We start from the raw sequence: 21,948 nt of genomic DNA, 5'->3' as shown, positions 1-21,948 counted from the left end.
TTCCCAGCATCCTGTGATGGAAATGTAATTGCACTTTGAATGGTCAGATAAATGATTCTTCTAACATCTGCATGGTGGTAATACTCTTTGCTTAATTGTTAGAAACAAATTAAGTCTAAATTCCTTTACACAATAAAATATTCCATCTTCCCCCACCCCAGGAGCTAGAATTTATGAATAAGCAAAAATATTTATTTCTTCTAAAGTTACTGTTTGTTAATTTTGAGAGCTAGACATCCTCTATCTTCAAATCAAAGGGTTTAGATCATTGTATTAGACTATTAATTAGAAGCTTCTTTGTGTTTGAATTCCATTTTAGCTGTTGTTTTCTTAAACCATTTGTTTTTTCCCATCAACTAGTAAAGCACCTTCACTTGTTTTTTTCACAAAACATCTCCCTTTCCCTTCAATGCTTAGAATCCCTGGCTTCTTTTGCTTTAAGAGACCTAAAATTTAAGCTGCTCTTTCCAGTGTTAGAGGTGGTTTCAACTTTGGAAAAATTACATTCTCTTTAAGTCCCTGTTTTTGAAGAATTTTTGAGGTTCCTCATATCAGTTATTATGCATTATTAAACTGTTATTTATGATGTGTAGGATAAAATACCAATTATTACACTAAGTTTCAGAGGTTCTAGGTCAAGAATTAGGATAGGCAGGCTTGGAGACTCCCAGGAGGCAGGAAGCGATGCCACAGCGAGAGGATTTACAGTGATCTCTAAGATAAAATGAGAGTGATGTCTCTAAGGAGAACCAGGGGCATATATAAACCATAGGTGCAAGGATGGATTTGGGCCTTGCACTTAATTAGTCTCAATCTGAGAAACATTAGTTCTTATGACGTGGCCCTGCTTGATGTGTAACCTCATAAAGAGATCACTGAAAATATGGGAGCTATAGAAAAGTGTGGGGAAGACACTAGATGGTATCCAGCTATCAGAAAGAATAGTGTCTATGGTTTTAAAGGTTTGTTTTCAAACAAACAGCCATCGAAGTGAGGTTTCAACTGAGTCCACATGGAAGAAGCACACCAGCTTGAGTGAATCAAGGACTGTAGATAATATAATCCAAATCTAAAGGAGGAAATGATATCATAACTTAAATGATGAGCACCTTGTTTATAGAATGCTATGCATCACAGTGAAAGACAAAAAATATATTTGCAGTGTCCATACATGGATTAAGCCTTCAGCTGAATCACCTCTAATCATAGCTGAGGTATGTGAATAGCCTGTTATCAGATAGAGAATACAGAGTCTATTAACATATAAACTTGGACCTACTAAAAAGACATTTATGCCCAACAAAAGACTTCATCCAAAGAACCACGAACCCACACATTGGGAAAAATATTCAATAATAACACATCTAATAAAGGGCTAATTTCCAAAATTTATTTTAAAAAACTACAACACCTTAACAATAAGATAGTCTAATCCAAAAATGGACAAATGATACAGATAGACAATCTACCAAAGACCAACAACCCTATGAAGAAATGTTGGCAATCATTAGCAATAAGAGAAATGCAAATGAAAACAGCAATGAGATATTAACTCATACCGACACTTTTGGCAAAATTCAATAACATGGAAGATAACAGATACTGGAGAGACTGGAAGACTTTTACATTGCTGGTGGGCCAATAGAATTGTGTAATTAAAGAATGCAAATCTAAGTACCTTATGATCTAACAATCTCTTTACTGGGTATATAGCATAAAGAACTCAGGACTACAACACTAACAAACCTTTGCCCACCAATGCTTATGGAGGTCACTTCCACAATAACAAAATCATGGATGCAACCCAAAACCCCAGGTACAGAGAAATGGATAAAGAAGCTCTGGTAAATTCATATTATGGAATTATATGCATCAATGAAGAGCAATAATAACTTTGGTAAACTCTCATGGTAAGTCATGGACAAAACTGGAGAGCATTATGCTTAGCAAACTCAGACGATCTCAAAAGATAAATAGTCAATATCACCCTGTTATGAGAAAAAAACAAAAAAGAAGAAATGTGGTTCATACACCAGTGGTAAGACTTTGGTGACTAGGAGGCCAGGAACAGGTGTGGGAACAACAACAACAACAACAAAATGGAGGATTTAACAGGAAAATAAAAACATAAAATAAAAATTTCATCATGAAAAAAATTAAAACCCCTCAGATTCCTTACTCTTCAGATCAAAATATTGGTCTGGATGGCTATAAAAAGAGGAAAAGTAAACTGAGTCTTTAGTATGGACTTGACATACAAGTTCATTTTGAAGATATGGAAAAAGAAAGAAAGAAAGAAAGTCGATTATGGCAGACCTAGGTCAAAATGTAACGTCACTTGATCTCCCCTTTGACTCATTTTGTAGCCATTCCAGCTTTCAGAAAAGTGAGGGGGAGATACAGGTCGACTCAGTCCTTGGTGCATCCCTTCTGACAAGGAGTGTGAACAGCCCCGGTACCCAGCAAAATGCATGGGAACGTGGATCGATGCAGGTGCAATCAGGTGAAAGTTTGGCACCCTATCATTTGATCTCCCTTATGATCCTTTTAAATATGTTAGTTTTTCAATAATTTCTACTTCCTTTTTGATTGAGGTTTTTATGTGTTTTACGTTGTTATCGTTGATTGTTAAGATTGTTTGTATTTTGATGTTATTCTGTATAGGGAATTAGGTTAGGTAAATCTATAAATATAGCAATTAGATTAATAGTTCTTTGGGGGTGTGGCAGAGGAGGTTGGGAGGAAACTGGGAGCTAACAATGAGTACAACACTGCCTGGTTTTGTTTTATTTACCTATATACTCGAGTATAAGCTGACCCGAATATCAGCCGAGGCACCTCATTTTACCACAAAAACTGCATTAAAAATGTGCTGCAAAACTCGGCTGAGTACAAAAATACCGAGTGCACACGGTATTTATTTTTAAGTTTAATATTCAAGAACCCAGGATGAAGGCTCCAGGAGGAAATGGAGAGGCAGGTAGGGACTACTAGATGACCATTGCTTTCATTCTAAGAGCAGGAGATGTGCTATCCTCTGGTTTTTCCGAAAGGGCTCCCTTGGACAGCCCATAAAGCAATGATGGATGCCAAAAATAATACTTTCCAGCCTTCCCACCTTGCTATCTATTTCCCACTGGTGCTTAAGGGAAAAGTCGAATCACAGGAGTCATTAATAAGCTTAAATGTAAGTAAAATTGAAAGGTTCTGGGAAGAGCCGGTCATCTTTATTTCTCTGTCTCAGAGAGAGTTTTGGAGAAACATTTTAATGTTTGCATGAAATTTATTAAATATACTACATATTTTCAGATACAAGTAAATTAATGCCTTCCTATAAGTACTAGGAAAGACTTAACGGTACCATTAAGAAACACATAATCTTTTAAGGTTTTTTTTCTCTCCATGAAATTTTTATTTCCACCTGTAAAGGTGGGTATTTTTTTCCAGTTGTGCCTATGGAAATTAAGCAGAATTTTATTGGCATTAGAATTTCTCCAAGTTGTCTTCCTTCTGGGCCTAATGCATTTCCCAAAGCCTTTCCCAGGCTATAAAAGGATAAGATATCTTAAAATCTATAGTGCTTAATCATCACTAGCTCATTAATCTTAGCTCTCTCCACTCTTTCCTTTTCCTCTTTCTCAAAAGAACATTGTCAGTGATCTAAAACCCAGGATATCTTTTTGTGCAAGTTGTCAATAAGGAAAACTGTTCTTTATTACACGCCATTACCAACTTTAAAATATTATAATTATAGTCCTGGATAAGTCCCAAAAGAAAGACTCTTGGTTTCAAGAAGCAGAAAGTAATTCAACCAACTTAGATCAGTAACAGGAAGATAGTGGCCAGGGTGGTGAGAGAGTTGGAGGTGCCTTGGCTTCAGGCCATGCTGGCCCACCTATTGCCAATGAGTTGACTGCAATGTATAGACTCTTCCTGTGTGCGAAATAGAATAGTATATTATATATAGGGGTTTCAAGGCTGTAACCTTTTCAGAAGTAGATTGTCCGGTCTTCCTCCTGACGTACCCTTGGTGTGTTTGAAAGGCCAGTATTGTGTTTATTAATCAAGTACCTAACATGGTGTGCTTCTCAGGAACTCCTTGGTTGGTCCAGTGACACTCATTACATCACTGGAGTATCTTTCTCTACTCTAAACTCGGCTTTAGCTTAAGTTTCAACATGCTTTTATCATATGGTAACTGTTTGGTAGTGAAAGACCGCAATGTTGTATGTGACCAGGGAAGAGTGAGTGTGAAGGTAGTAGGGTTGTTTACTAAATCACATAACATGAGTAGATTGTTTTTCAGGAAAATCCAAGGTTCGTTATCAGAACAAAGGGAAGTTAATAAAATAATGACCGAAATGACAGATTTTGCTCTAGCGTTACTTTTCTTAGTAGTTATACAATTCAGTAATACATCTCCATGTAGTAAAGCCCCCCCTTTGTTTTACAGCCGTTGTGTGGCTTGTGATTCAAGCACTGGAATTTGGAGGCTCCCGCATTCTAGACCCTGATATATAAACACTGAAACTCATGCAAGGACTTCAACAGCCTTCACCAGATATTCTTTTCCGAAATAGAGTGATTTGCTTACATATAAAGGGGTTATTTTGTCCCCCTTTCTTTAGCGACATAGCTAATATTTCCATAAGAATAACATGCTTCTGATTTTGAGAGGACACGAGCTTAATAAATCCCTAGTTTTCAGCCCCAATTTCATTTCCTTAGCAGCCTTTTCTGTTCCTAAAAGGAATCCATTACCCTTTGCTTCATTAAATGAGTCTACATGTAACACAAGAGCATTTCTGTCAGATGCACCTAAAACTCCACAGGATAGCCATCCAGACCCACGCTTTGCATGTAGAGGGATTCATAATGGTTCATTTTCACTCTTGTGGAGCAATAAGAACAGTTTTTTCTGTCATCACTAATTGGGACACACGGATAACTCCTAAGAAAAAATTGACATTTCTGCAGTTTAAGCATTATTAAGGGAAAATCCTTCATAAGAAGTAAGGCCACAGTGTAACTTATATACTTTAGATATATTGTTTGTAGAGACCAGTCCCTGGATGTCATATTTGATAAAGGGCAGGGGTGGCGAAAAAGAAGACAATCCTAGACGGGATGGATTGACACAGCGGCTGCATGAATGAGCTCAGACATAGGAACTATTGTGAGGATGGTGCTGGACCAGGCAGTGTTTCCTTCTCTTGTGTATGGGGTCACTTTGAGTCAGAGTGCACTTGATGGCACCTAACACATGGACTAATGAGACTCATGAAAAAACAATAAAAGGCCCTCCGTCTGTCTGATGCTTTGAGATCTTCACTCAGAGGCAGCAAGTAGCTTGCTCTTTTAGTTCCCCAGCCATAGGGTGAGTATGGCTCCCATGTCTCAGCCTAATCTGTACATTGATATTTGCCTCAGTTTTTGTGTCTCTTTTTGCAAATCCTTGAACAATTGCCTCCCTTCTTCCATAATCAAACTTGCTTTTGAAGACATGATTTCAGTTTCCTGACTGAACAGGCCTTTGGTCCTGTTCTTTTTAGGTAAAGTAAAAATAGCTCATTAGCATCCTTCTGCTTCATAATCTTAGAGTTTTCTGCATGGGTTATGGAGAGGGTTCAGAATTTTTATTATTTTTGACTTAATTATCCAAGTGATTAGAAAGATCTTTTTTTAAAAAAATTTTTTTTCATCGCACCCTGTTTATTAACACTGAGTGTTCACATACCATCTGGAGCTGCTATGAGAGATGAATTGGGAATGATTTGGCACTGGTTTTAGGTCACATGATTGGGCACTAGCACTGACCATCACATCATTAATGGCACAAGGACAAAGGAATGACCTATTTTAAGAGAAATGGATGTAGAGTGGGGCCATAGTCCACCTAGACCTTTAATACACTACTTTTCAAACAGAGTGAGCCAGAGCTAGAACATGGGTGCAAGAGGAAGACTTCAATAATGTGCCACTCACATAAGTGGTTCCAGAGCCCCTGGGGTTGACTTATTAAAGTAAACAAGTAAACACCACATCCAAGCACTAGGAAGACTTAAAAAAAAACTGTCATTTGTTATGAGTTTATTAGTACCAGAGAATGTGTAATATACTCTACTACATCACTTTTCCTCTCCTTTTTAGTGCATACAAATACAATATCAAGTTTTGACTATTATCCACATTTCACAGCTGACAAATTAAGTCTGAAAAATCTTAATCACTTTGTAGAAAGTTACGCAATGTTAAGTAGTAGATCCAGAGTTTGAAACTAGATCCACCCAATGCCAAATCTTCTTATTCTTCCATCCCCTTAGTTCTACAATACCACAGGTAGATAGAACTGGAAAAATAGAGAAGACATTTGGGGCTCAGGTTTCTGTATCACTTTTTTTTTCTGCATTGGGAAAAGTGCTGGCTATCAGTGTGGAAACAGATAAGTAAATAATGCTACACATTCTGGTCTATAAGGGATATTTTCATCAGTTATGCAATCATTTGATTTCCCTTAAATAAGAAAGAAATTTTCTTAGTGAATCAAGAAGAGCTGTCCTTGGGCAAATGGTGTCCTGTCAACAACATAAACCTGAGGCAAGTGATCAGGGATACGCAGAGTCAGATGTCAGTGGGGGGTGATGAGCATAACTATGTGTTCGTAGAGCCAGTACTGACTCAGAGTACAAGAGAATGAACCACTGCATGATCCTCTGCCATCCTCACAATGATCATGTTGTGCCCTTGTCACAACCACTACGTCAATCCATCTCTTTGAAGGTCTTTTTTGAAGCCCTCGCCCTTCTTTTTTTTTGGCAAGCACGATGACCGTCCCTGGGGAATGGTCTCTCCTCATAACTTGCCCAAAGAGAGGATCAAAATCTCTCCATCCTCCCATCTGACGAATATTTTGGCTGTATTTTTTCCAACTCTGATTTGTTTATTCTTTTGGCGGCACATGGTGTATTCAAGATTTCTCACCAACCCATAATTCAAAGGGATCAATTAATTTAGGTCTTTCACCTTCATTGTTCAGCTTTTGTACACATATGAAGTTATTGAAAATGATTTAGGTCAGCTACACCATTGTCCTCAAAGTGACACCTTTGCATTTTAAGAATGTAAATGCTTCTTCGACATTACATTACAGATCAATGTAAAGAAAACAGAATCCCTCAAATTGGGGACAATTGAGTTGTAGTCCATACTGAAGCCTGAAGGCTTTGATGCCCATCAGTAAGTGCTTCCAGCAAAGCTGTATTCACTGAATATTGCATAGTGTTGATGGTGCATCATAGAATCCTGTTGTCACATAATGTTTCATGTAGTCCAGCTTCTCGGGTGGTTTGCTCAGCACAAAGGCTGAGTCAGTGTGATGAAAAGACAAACTCTGATGCAGGCCTTTCCTGTCAATCCACAGAGTTCTCCCTTGTCATAGTCAAATAACTGCTTCTTGGTCTAAGTACAAGTTCCTCAGAGAACAATGGAGGAGTGTTCTGGAATTCCCGTTCTTTGCCATGTTATCTATAGTTTGTTTGGATCCATACAGTGCAATGCTTCTGCATCGTAAGTAAAATACAGATAAAATATTTCTGGTATTCTCTGATATCAGTAAATATCCATTTGTTACCACCATGATATTCATAATTTCATTTTCCCTTGGAATCAGTCTAAGTGGTAACACACTGCTCCACCAGGGTTCCTATTTGACCAAAGCCCTCTGATCTTGAACTTACTGATTGAAATCTTTCCTCAGTTTTACCAATTTGTAAAATGTCAAACATGTTCTTCTCTTGATGCTTTACCCTGTCTTCAAGAACCACTGCATTAGTCTGGGTAGACCAGAGAAGCAAATTCATAGACACTCATATGCGTTTAAGTAAGAGCTTTATATACGAGAGCAATTGAATATTGAGAAACATCCCAGCCCAGTCCAGATCAAGTCCATAACTCCAATATTAGCCCATATGTCCCATACCAATCTATAAATTCCTCTTCAGACTCATGAAACACCCACAATGATGCAGAATGAAGGAAGATAACAGGCCAGTGGATGGAAAATCTTGTGGATCCAGTGGCAGTTGAGGCATATCAGCACTGGGAAGGGTCTTCACATGGCTCCTTAAGCTCCAGGGCTCTAGAGTAGCTCCATGTGCCTTGCCAGCATGTGGGTATAACAGGGAATGATTATGTGTCCCGCCTCCAGCGAGCTATTTATCTCCTTAGCACCTCCAAATGAGGTCATAAACCTGTGGCATGATTGACTGGCTAAACTCCACCCCTTCACTCTTAAGACTCAAAATGAAAACAGATTATATAGCTACCAAAATCACCCTTTGAAATTTTCTATATAGCTCTATTATATCATCATTTTTTTCCATTCACATTAGCTACTCTAGGTTCAAAATCAAGTTTCTGGGTTTTTTTGACATATGTTTTGCTCTTTTCTTTCTTTCTTGTTAATGATCTTCGTTTTCTTCATGCACTATGTTCTTGATGTCATTCACATATTGTCTGATCTTAAATTATTCATGCTCAATGTTTCAAATCTCACCCTGAAATGGTCTTTGAATTCAAGTAAGATGTACACAATTTCATACTTTTCCTTTTGTGGATTTGTTTCAATTTCCATCTGTTTCAATTTAAGCTGTTACACCGGCAATTTATTATGTATTGTGCATGTGGCCCTTGGCATTTTTAACGCAAAATTTGAATAATTGGCATATTAATTGATTTCCCTTTTGTTGTTATGTGCCATTGCATTTGATCCAACTCATAGAAACCTCAAGTGCAACAGAATAAAACATTGCCTTGTCCTGGGCCATCTTCACAATTGTTACGATCTTTTAAATCATTGTGTTAGACTCTGTGTCAGACCATCTTGTGGAGAATCATTTACTTTTTCACTGCCCCTTTACTCTACCAAACATGATGTCCTTCTCCAGGGACTGGGCTCTCCTGACAACAAGTTTGAAGTATATGAGATGAAGTCTCCCCATCCTTGCTTCCATGGAGCATTCAGGTTGGCCTTTTTTCAAAACAAATTTTTTTGTTCTTTTGCAGTCCATGGTAATTTGAGTTAACAGCATAGATTATTCTTCTGTAGTCCTTATTTAATATTTAACTTTTACATGCATATGACACAATTGAAAATACCATGGCTTGGATTAGGCACACTTAAGTCCTCAAAGTATCATCCTTGTTTTTCAATGATCTAAAAAGGACATGGAACAAACATTATCATTGATGGTGTCTGATGGATCTTGGTTCAAAGCACAGGATGCCAGAAAAATGTTTATTCATGTTTTTCATGACTACACAAAGTCATTCGACTTTGTGTGCACTATAATGAACTATGGGTAATCGTGAGGGAATGGGAATTGCAGAACACTTCATTGTGCTCCTAAAGAACTTGTACATGGATCAAGATGTAATTGTGCAAACACAACAAGGGAATACTTCATGGTTTAAAATGAGGAACTCTGTGCTGAGCAAATGACCAGAGAAGTTGGATTGCATGAATCAAAAAAGTGGCACCAGAATAAAAAGAAGGCTTATTAGCAACCTGCAATGTGCAAATGACACAAGCGTGCTTGCTGAATGTGAGGAGAACTGGAAGCACTTGCCGATGAAGAGTGAGGATTGAAGCCTAAAGTATTGATTGAACTCAATGTAAAGAAGACCAAAATCTTAGCAACTAGAGCCATCAATAGGTAATATAATGATAAATAGAGAAAAGGTTGAAGTTGTACAGGATTTTGTCTTGCTTGCATCCGCAATCAGTGCTCATGGAAGCAGCAGTCACGACATCAAAATGCACGTTTCCTTCGGTAAACCTGCTGCATAGGACCCTTCTAGAGTATAAGAAAAAGGCATGCCTGAATCCAGCCCTGGTCTTTCCACAGCCTCATACACATGCATGTGAAAGTTGCAACACCCAAGAAGAATAGATGCATTTGAATTGTGGTGCGGGAGAAGAGTTTTGAAAGTACCATGGACTGCAAAAGGAAAAACCAATGTCTTGGAAGAAATATGGCCAGGGTGCTCCTTAGAGGCAAGGATGGTAAAACTTCATCTACATACCTTGGACATAGTGTCATGAAAGATCAGTCCCTGGAGAAAGATGCTTGGTAAAATGGAGGGGCAGGCTCTCAACAAAATAGATTGACACAGGTTGTACCAATGGGCTTAGGGACAGGGATGTTTGTAAGGATGGTACAGACCTGGGATGTTTTGTTCTGTTGCTCATAGGGTGGTTATTGGTCAGAACCAACTTGATGGCACCTACCAACAAAAGGTGAGATTTTGCACATTGGTGGTATTGAGTATCTGGCTTGCTCACAAAACCCATTTGTGGTAGTTAACATAATTTCATGCCAAATTGATATATAATAATATAGGGGTGGAATCTAGCCTGTCAATCAGGCTGTGGCCTAATGGTGACTTCTTTTGGGCATGGTTTTCTTATAAGGAGGATCATGGGAACACCCCTCCTCCCATCCCCAGCCTTCACCTTCTTGGAGGTGCATCTACCTCTATTGGATCCACAAGACTTTTCACCCACCACCTGTGATATTCCTGAATTCTGCATCATTGGATGTGACTTTATGAGTCTGAAGAGGGACTGATGGACTTAGGGACTCGAATTGGACTGGGCTGGGATGTTTTCCTGATGTATGGTTACTTCTTGACTGGATTTGTCTCTCTAGTCAACCCGGTCTAATATACCATTTGAGTAATTTTCTTTACTTCAAAGGCTATAATTATCTTCTACTTGCCCCACGTTGAAGAAGAGATTCCTTCTTGAGTTTTAAGAGGATAGCCAAGCACATGTCATCCAGCATTGAACAGACGAGATTAAGAGGTACTTATGAGATACATATACTCACAACATGGACAAAAGGGACACAATACACCACATAGCACTACACAGAAGTTGCATTCAAAAAAGATAAATGAACTATTATAATTTATGGGAGTAGAGTTTTGTAGTAAGTTAAGCAGGTTAGCATGGTAATAATTTCTTTTTTTAAGAATCACTACCAGACTTATCCCAAAGAGTTGTCTATTAAAGATATTCCAAATGTTCAACTCTTCTAAGATGCTATTCCACTCCATTTTTCCTCCACTCCTTCCTTGAGTACATTATTTCACATCCCTGGTTCTTCAATTCACTACAATGTCTTGCAGAACCTCATAAAACTTTAAAGAAATGTCTCACGTGGTAATGGATGCTGTTCAGTCCCAAATATGAAGTACAGGCAGAAGAGAGCTAAATGCAGGGTCTGTAGGCAGAAACCAAAAATGTCCAACAGACATAATGCTTGGTAGTGTGGAGGGACAGTGAAAAACCGGAGGTGCTTTAAGAGATGGATTGACACCACGTTTTCAACAGCGGGTCAAGGCATAGGGACAATTGTGAAGATATCTCAGGGCTCTACATTTTTTCTCCATTGTGCGAAGGGTTGATATGGGTTGGGACTGACTTGATGACACCTACAAACAACAACAACAACAACAACAAAGAGATTCTGTGCAGCAGATTTACCCAATGCACACAGTGCTTGGTCTCTTGACTGCTGCTTCCAAGAACATTGATTGTGGACATGACGAGACAAAATCCTTGTCAATTACAATCTTTTTTCCATTGTTCATGATGTTAACTATTGGTCTAATTATAAAGATTTTAGTCTTTTTAAAAAAATTTTAAGTTATAATCCATAATAGAGGCTGCAATACTTAATATTCATGAACAAAACCACCTTAATTTCATCAAGTAAAGTTGTAGCATCTGAATATAGTAGATTATTAATAAGCCATTTTTGTTAGTCTAGATAGACTAGAGAAATAAATCCATGGACACACGTGTGTATAAGAAAGATATTTATATACAAGAGGAATTGAACATTGAGAAAACATCCCAGCCTGATCCAGATCAAGTCCATAAGTCTGACACTCGTCCATATGTCAAATACCAATCTATAAAGTCCTCTTCAGACTCACAAAACACATGCAATGATGCTGAATGCAGGATGATCACAGGCCAGTGGGTAGGATGTCTTTGGATCCAGTGGCATTTTAAGCATCTGAGCACTGGCAGGGGTCTCTAGGTGTCTTCTCTGGCTTCAGAGGTCTGGTTGCATCAGGGTAGGTCCATGCGGCTTCTCCAGCTCAGGGTCCTAGCATAGTTCCATGTGTCCTGTCAGCTGCAATGTCTCCCAGGGAGTTCCAGAGAGAGAAGTGTCTCCCACCTCCAAGTAGGAAGTACTGGATTACCCAGAATTCTCAGAAGGTCATGTCCACACAAAGGCTTCATTGGTTATGATCTGATAGATAAGCTAGGCTCCACCCCTACACTCTTACTCCTCAAATTGACAATTATATATCTATCACACCATCCTTCAATCATAATGCCACATTCTTCTTCATACAGTCCTGTTTCTATAATTATTTGTTCAGTTTACAGATTTATCCACAACTGTACAAGATCCATGTATAAGTTCCTCCTCCTCATCATCATCATCATAAAGTATTTGTTATGAATCCACAGATTTGAATGCCTTGGCACAGTCTCTAAAACTCAAGTACACATGTTTCTGGTGTTCACTGTTTGTACCCAAGAGCCATCTTACATCATCGTTAATCTCCCTGGTTCTACCTCCACCTGCACCTCTGGATGCTCCTTGTCAATGTTCTGCTGCAACTCTTACTGGACGGTCGGTCCTCAGCAACATTTACTTGTGTGCGATATCAATGATATTGTTCATCGTTAAAGCTTTCTGTTGGGTCACCTTTATGTAGAATGGGTACATATCTGGATCACTTCGTGTCAGTTTGCTAAGTAGCTGTCTTCTAAATTACCTGTCATAAATGAATGAGTGATTCTAGAACTTTATCAGATTTCTGGAAACATTTCAATGAGCTAATACCAGTCCATATAAGCTGAATAACTGCTAACATATTGACCGTCATGTGTGTAATTTCATTTTCGATGACTTCCAATTTCCCTGGATTCATTCTTTGCACATTGCATGTCCTGATTATTAGTAGAAGGTGCCACTCCCACAAGCTTTACCTCATTCAAGTCACCGTGGTGGACTCTAGGTGCTTGAGAAATCAGCTTCTCCCCATCACATTTAGAGGGCCTTTGGACCCCAGGGGTGCATCCTCTGCCAGGGTTCTGCTTCCACTCATTAGGCCATAAGTAGCTGACAATGTTTCCATTCTTTGCATGGGGTGTCTAGTGGCTACTTCTTCTAGAATAGACAGTCAATTTCTTCTCAATAGTCTGATTTTAGTCTGGAAGCTTCTTTGAAACTTGATCATTTTGTGTGATGTGGGGTCCAGGCCACAATTGAACACTCCTGTGGAGCAATGCATAAGCAAAGAAGACAGAAAAAGGGGCACCGGGGACTCAACTCCATTCTGAGGAGAAGACAGAAGACTCTTGCTGTTATTCAACAATGGGTTTTTGTACCTTTTGAGGCATGCAAGCCTCTTGCTAATCATATATACCAAACAAATGCACAATGTACTGATCTTGGTATTCCAAACATTCAAAGCGAGTACAAAGCATACAAGAGACAAAAGGGGCAAATGCTCCTTAATGTAAGTGACAATAGGAACAAATGTTCTTTAAAATATGCATACTTCATTGTGTACACGAAGAGTCAAGCATTTGTAGACAACAACTTTGAGATGCACCCTTTAGAAATGACCTGCCTGGGACTTAGTGCTTGAAGCACTCCCCTAGGTTTCAGACTTTGGATGCGTGCCTTCATGCTAGGGAGAGCATGCCAAGACTTTAGTCAAGGGTGCTGGGAGCAGACCAAGTACACCTTCATGCAGGCCCTCAGTTTCCCACAGGGGGCCCCAACTGTTAGCTGAAACACAAATGGCATAGCTTTGAACATAACACCGAAACACAAACCACCCAGTAAACAATTTGATAGACAAGTGGTAGCTTAATAAGAATAATGAATGAGAGTTACAAGAGTAATAATCACCTGCTTTTAAAACTTTGAGTGAAGTTTATTATTTTGAGCATAAATTTAGCTCAGGTGTAATTCACATGGACAGTGAACCTCATCCATTTGTAAGATAAATCTCAGTGAGTTACAACAGGTACATGCACCTCTGAACCTGCTCAAATATGTTGCCATGCTTCTCAGTAAATTTTTCATTTTGACAGTCAAGTAATATTCCACTTTGCAGATCTATTTTATGACTTATATCCATTACTTACCTACTGATGGGCATTTAGGTTGTTTCCAGAGTTTAGCTATTGTAAAATGGCTGAAACGAACATTCACATGCATATTCCTGTGCATTTTTATCTATGATAGCTATTTAAGAGTAAAGTGGCTGGCTTGTGTGATCAATATGTATTTAAACTGCTTTGAGCTGCTTTTCAAAATGAAGCCACTAGACTCTTTTCTAAAGTATCTGTTTTAGAACCCTTTTAGTGATATATCAGTTTCATTTTCTTGATCTTCTAATCTATATTTCTTAGTTTCTATCTTCTAAATTATAGGCTAGAATTACTGTAAGGTATGGTTTTAATGTGACCCTTGATGACTAATGATACTAAATATCTTTTCAGATAATAATTGGCCATTTTTTTTCTTTAAAAACATTTTATTGGGGGCTCTTACAGCTCTTATCACAATCAATTAACCATTTTTATAACTTCTTTTGTGAAATGTCTGTTCAAATCTTTTGCCCATTTTTGATTCTATTGTTTATCTTTTTGTTGAGTTATAAAAGTTCTTTACATCTTTTGAGTACAAACAAAATGTCTAGTAAATGTATCAAGCAGATTTTTTAGTACTCTTGATCCTGACTTTTTGTTTCTTACTGGCTTCTTCAAAGAGAACATGTCTAATTTTAAAAAATCCGATTTATTTATTTTCCTTTTTATGATTTGTATCACTTTATTGACTCTGGCAGATTTAGCACGCCAGAAGCCATTTATTCTATTCTACTTGTCTGTATTGTGCAGACAATTCGCACTCAGTGTTCCTGAGATCATGAGTTTCACGCAGTTGCCCATCAATAAAATTGCTCAATTCAAATCAATGTGTGTGAAGTAAAGAATTGTAGTCAGAAATGATTAGCAGGAGAGCAGAATCAAGAATAATTAGAATATGCCTGCGTAAATGCAAAACGAAGAAACTGGAGCAACATGTTAAATTGTTCTACAGGCATGATAATTCCTTTCCTAATAAGTCTTATATGAGTTTTCCTCCGCTCCTCTTGTTGAGTAAGACTTTTCCCGGCTGGATTGTTAGTTGCATTGGATTCAATTTCAACTCATGGTGCCCCATGTTTACAGAGTTGAACTACTCGATGGGGTTTCAAGGCTGGGACATTTTGGAAGCAGAATCCGGCTTGTCTTCCTAGGTGTGAATAGGTGGGATCGAAAACTCATTTACACAGCCAGTAGCTAAGAGTGCAATCTTTGAGCCATTTGGGGTAATTTACCAGGACAAAGGTTTTATATTCACTGCCTGGAGCTTCAGGCCCCATTTTTAATCACACCTTGTATACCTACTAGATCTCTGTACTTCTGAACCAGTTTTCCTTCTAACGCCCAGAAATAAAATCTCTTTCCACAGCAACAACAGAAATAAATTAACATGCTTTTTTGTAGAAACCCCCATGATTACTTCAGGTAATGGGAAAAAGATAATTTCTCTCAAGAGACCCCAAATAGAATCTGATTTTTCTTTTAAAATATAAATGACAAAGTGATTAGCATGGCTCCATAACAGTCATGAACAAAAGGAACAGTGACTATTTAGTTTCACGGCAAAATGTCCCTTCCCTCTATATTGCCTATTACTTAGGCAGGTGTCATTGATTCCAACTGATTACTTCTTCAAAACTGCATCCTGCTGTGTCCCTTGCTCGGTTTCTCTGGCCAACTCTCTACTCAGGTGTACTTTGGCATATGTGAGTTTGATATTTCTCTTGCCCCTGGCTACCTGTGGATTACCAAAGCTTTGCAACACAGCGGGCTGTCACCTGAAGGTGTGACACAGGATATTGGACCACTGCCACTGCTACTGACTTTAAATGGAAATGAGATTCCTTTCCTCCCAATTTTTCCATTCCACTGAATTTGGGCAAGCTACAGTTCCAGACGTCATGCTCACTGAAATCATCTATCTTTCAGAACGTGCAACATTGGTCCTGCTTGCTTAAATACCTTTCATTTTTCATGTCAGTCTTTCTCTCTCTCGCTTGCTTTTCTTTTAGTAGCATACCTCCGCCACAGGGAAGGGCATAATGTGCTTTCATGAATCTCACTGCCCATTCAAGCAACAGGAAACAAGAAAGTCACTTACCAGACTGATGGAATGTGCTCCTGTGGTCTAGGGGCCTTTAACTCTTGAATTCTATTAACAGGTAATATGCATCTTCAGGAGAAATGCTCTGGAACCCAGCTGGATTTCTGAAAACTCAATTGTAAACCTTACTGTACATTTAAAGCTTATAGAAATAGTCATATCTATAGGAACACAAGGAATTAGCCAAATTAGTAAAATTGTTGAGTTTTTTAACACCTACAATTGAAGCTCAATGTTATGTACTGCCTTGGTATACAGTAAAAGTGGACAGGTCTCAGCGAGCCTAAGCAGGCGAGTGCTAATTGGATGGCTGATGGTTCCAACATGCTCAGAGTTGTGTTAGACGTGAGTCTTGGTGATACATGTCCTGAATGACAACTCTAGGAAAACTCGATGAAGCATGTGTGCTTTGATAGACATGGGGTGACCATGTGACGTAATAAACACCACATCATCTTTACAAGTGGCCTACCCAACGTTTCCGTGTATGAGGTTGGTCAGCGCAAACAATTGTCTGTGTTAAAACAGCTCACCACAAATCCATCCAGCACCTGAGAAGTGGGTTTCATTACCTTGCAGCCCGTAGAACTGTCTAGACCACTCAATTGCAGCCTCTGACAGAAACTAAAGGAACCGCACTGAGTTGTGGTGAATTAATATGGTCCCTCTAGGCATAGTTTCTTATGGATTTATTATAATGCTGGACTCTAGCCCATGGCTAGAATCCTATTTTGGAGGACATTCTCCACTCTACGGATGGTCAGAATTCCAAAACAGCAAACTCCCTGACTTTGAGTAAACTCTGACTCGTAGCAACCCTATGTGATAGGCAGAATTGTCCCTGTGCATTTTCTAGATCATAACTCTTTACTGGGTAGAAAATCTAATCATTCTCCCATGGAGCAACTGATGGTTTTGAACTTCCAGTTCTGCGGTTAGTAACCCACCACATAACCTAATATTCTACCAGAGCTCCTTGGTGAGGATTAGGGTGGGATTAAGATCTGACTGTAGTAGAAGACACGAACCAAGTCACACACTTTGTTTTCATGGGGACATCTTTAAGACTGCTTTACTGGAGGGTGACTTAAAACACCACCCCCTGTTTAACTTAGGTGGGATAGATGTGTTAGTACCACTGTATGCATCTGATGCATATCACATCACTTGGAAAGCCAAACTACTATTTCCTGAGTGTTTTTATAAGCGAGAAGACCTGCTGTAACATTTGGCACTTTTTGGCTTCTACAGTCAAACCTTGTACTTGTTTCACCTCTACCTGACCTTCATATTTGGGATTGAATATGATCCATCATCACGTGAGATACGTCTTTAAAGTTTCATGATGCTCTGTGGAACATTGCAGGGAATTCAAGAACCCAAGGATGCAAAGGAATATACTCCAGGCAGAGGTGGAGGACAAATGGAGTAGCGTTTGGAAGGGTTGGACATTTGGGCCATCATTAATCTCCAGCTCTTTGAAACAAATCTGGTATTACTCTTTCTAAAAGAAATGGTTACCACAATTACCCTCTTGATTTATCACAAAGTTCTCCTCCCATAATTTCTGGTAGTTCATTCCCCCACCACCCTGGGTGTCACTTCTCTGTGGTACTATGTGATGTGCCCTGTTCCTCCCACCCCAGGTTGTGAGTGTTGTGACTAATACATACCTATTAATTTCATTCGTTCAATGTCACATGACATGTGTTTGGCTATTCTCTTAAAACTTGAGCTGGAATCCCATGCTTAATATGAGTGACTAGAAGATAATTATAACCCTTGAAATAAAGTACTCAAAGGAATTATGTGAGCAAGCCAAATATTCAATTCCCTCAATATGCAAAATCTCACTCCTAGTTGTTAGGTGCCATTAAGTCAATTCTGACCAATAGTTCATAGGGTTGTGAACAATAGAACAAAACAATTCACAGTCACGCATCATCCTTGCTGTCATACCAATCCTGAGCCCACTGAGGCAGTCCTTGTGTCGGCCCATCTTGTTGAGGGTCTACATCTTTTCCCTGCCCCTCCAGGTTACCAAGCATGATGTCCTTCTTTCTCCAAGGATCGGGCTCTCCTGGCAATATGTTAAGGTCCCTAAAAATAAATCCTGCCATCCTTGCCTATAAGGAGGACCCTGGCTATATTTCATCTAAGCCAGATTGGTTTGTCCTTTTAGCAGTCTATGTTACTTTCAACATTCTTCTAAGGCACATAATTTAAATGCATCTAATCTTTGTTCTTCCAACATTCACATACATATGAGGATATGGAAAATGCCATGGCTTAATTCAGGTATGCCTGATTCTTCAAAGTAACATCCTTGATTTTCAAAACTCTAAAGAGGTTTTGTGCAACAGATTTACCTATGCAAAGCATTTTTTGATGTCTTGACTGCTACTTCCATGAGAATTGAATGTGGATTCAAGCAAGACAAAATCCTGGACAAATTCAGATGTTACTCTATTGATCAGTCTAATTGTGAGTATTTTGGTCTTTACATGGGTCACATAAGAATTCTTAGTGGCTGAATAAAGAAAATGACAAGGATGTCCCTTATCCCCACTTTTATTCAATCTTGTGCTGCAAGTCTTTGCCAGTACCATAAGACAATGACAGGATATCAAGGAAGTATAATCAGGCAAAGAAGAAGAGATACTTTAACTTTTTGCAAACAATATGATTTTATATATTGAGAATGCTAAGGTGTCCATAATAGGATTGCTGGAAACAATGGAGGGGGTTGGGAGAATAGCAGGATACAAGATTAACAAGCAGAAAGCAATTGTATTCCAATATTCCAGTGATGAGAACACTGAAAATGACATCAAGTAAACAAAACCATTCACAGTGGCCGCACAAAAGCTGAAATACCTAGGAATAGCCCTACCCCAAAAACAAAAACCTGTACAAAGAATACTACAGAACATTACTACAAGAAACCAAAAAGAATCTATACATGAAGCCAAAGCGGGTGAACAAGCAAATGTGCTGAAGAAAGTTGATGGTGCCCGGCTATCAAAAGAGATAGCATCTGGAGTCTTAAAGGCTTGAAGGTGAACAAGCGGCCATCTAGCTCAGAAGCAACAAAGCCCACATGGAAGAAGCACACCAACCTGTGTGATCACGTGGTTCCGAAGGGATCAGTTATCAGGCATCAAAGAACAAAAAATCATATCATTGGGTGCACACCTCCATGATACGATTGCTGATGACAAACAGGTGCATAAGCAAATGTGGCAAAGAAAGCCGATAGTACCCAGCTATCAAAAGAGATAGCGTCTGGGGTCTTAAAGGCTTGAAGGTGAACAAGTGGCCATCTAGCTCAGAAGCAACAAAGCCCACATGGAAGAAGCACAGCAGCCTGTGTGATCACAGGTGTCAAAGGGATCAGGTATAAGACATCATCAAAAAAAAAGACCCAAAGCTCACTGGTCGGCCACTGGAAATCCCCTCACAGAGGGGTCTAGAGGAGGAGATGAGTCAGTCAGGGTGTGACGTAGCACCGATGAAGAATACAGCTTTCCTCCATTTCCTAAATGCTTCCTCCTCCCCCTGCCCCCCAACACACACAAACTACCATGATCCAAATTCTACTTGCAAGCCTGGATAGAGCAGAGGATGTATACTGGTGCAGATAGGAGGCACAGGGAATCCAGCGTGGATGATACCTTCAGAACCAGGGGTGTCAGGGGTGATATTGGGAGGATAGAGGGTGAGTGGGTTGGAAAGAGGGAACTGAACCGATTACAAGGATCTACATGTGACCTCCTCCCTGGGGGACGGACAACAGGAAAGGGGGTGAAGGGAGACGCCTGATTGGGCAAGATGTGAAAAAATAATAATTTATAAATTATCAAGGCCTCATGTGGGAGGGGGAGCGGGGAGGGAGGGGATAAAAAGGACTTGATGCAAAGGGCTTAAGTGGAGAGCAAATGCTTTGAAAATGATGAGGGCAAAGAATGTACAGATGTGCTTTATACAATTGATGTGTGTATATGTATGGATTGTTATAAGAGTTGTATGAGTCCCTAATAAAATGTTTAAATAAAAAGAGCTGTACGAGCCCCCAATAAAATTATTAAAAAATAAAACGATAAAAAACTATACAAATGAAAGAATATCCCATGTTTATGACTCTGAAGACTCTATATTTTAAAAAAGGCAATACTATCTAAAGGAATCTACAATTCAATGCCATACTGATCCAAATTCCATTATCATTCTTTAAAGAAACAGGGAAACTAATTGCCAACTTCTCATGGAGAAGGGAAGAACCCCAGGGTACATAAAGAACTCCTCAAAATCAAGGCTAAAATATGTGGTCTTTCCCTGCCTGACCTGAAAACCTGCTATACCATCACTATTGTCAAAGCATCCTGGCATGGTATAATGATAGGTACCAGACCAATGGATAGGGACAGGAAACCCAGAAATAAAAACACTTGCATACAGACAACTGCTTTTTGACCGAGGCCCAATAAGCATTAAATGGGAAAGAGATGCCCTTTTCAATAAATGGTGCTGGAAAAACTGCATATCCCACCTGCAGTAGAATGAAACAAGATCCATATCTCACCCCATGCACAAAAACAAAATCAAGGTAGATCAAAGCCCTCAATGTAAAACCTCAAGCTATCAGGATCATCAATGAGGAAAATGGGACAAATCTGTGCCCTAGTGCAGGGAATTTACTGACTATCAGAGATAACAAAGGAAGAACATGCTGTTGAAGACAAAATAGATTAGTGGGATCGATTAAAAATTAAACACTTGCATTCATTGGAAGACTTTCTAAGAGGAGTAAAATGAGAGCCTACAGACCGGGAAAAGGTATTTAGTAATGATGAAACAGACAAAGGACTAATTACTAAAATCTACAATATATGACAAGTCTATAACAAGAAAAAAAAAACTAACAACCCTCTGAGAAGGTGGCCAAAGGACCTGAGCAGACGATTCAAAAGGAGAGACAGGAGAATGGCTGATGAACACATGAGGAAATGCTCCCATTTGCTCGCCATCTGGGAAACGCTAGTGAAACAACCATGAGATACCATCTAACACTCATAACTGTAGCTCAAGCTAAAAATAAAACAAAACAGAACAAAAATGCTGGTGAGAGTATGGTGAGAATGAAACTCTTATCTATTGCTGGTGGGCTTATAAATATATACAGCCAACTTGGAAGGCAACATGGTGATTCCTAAAACAGATGACCATCAAAATACCATATGACCCAACAATGCCATTACTGAGCATACACCCAAAAGAAATAAGAAAGAGATCATGAATGGACATATGCTCCCCCATGTTCGTTGCAGGACAGTTCACAACAGCAGCATATTGGAAACAACTTAAATTTCCATCAGTAGAAGATAGGATTAAAAATCTCTGCTTTATACACACGATGGAATAGAATACTACACATACCTAAAGAAAAATTGCTGAGGCATCTCAAGATGTGGAGGGTTCTGGAAGACATTATGCTGAGTGAAGTTAATCCATCACAAAAGGATAACCACTGTGTGAGTTCACTGCTGATGGAAAAAGAAGAACGGGCACAAATTCAGGCTTGTAGGGCATCCAGTCT

The sequence above is a fragment of the Tenrec ecaudatus genome, chromosome 2 (genome assembly GCF_050624435.1).
Source record: "Tenrec ecaudatus isolate mTenEca1 chromosome 2, mTenEca1.hap1, whole genome shotgun sequence".
Taxonomy (NCBI): Eukaryota; Metazoa; Chordata; class Mammalia; order Afrosoricida; family Tenrecidae; genus Tenrec; species Tenrec ecaudatus.
This window is presented reverse-complemented; position numbering follows the sequence as displayed.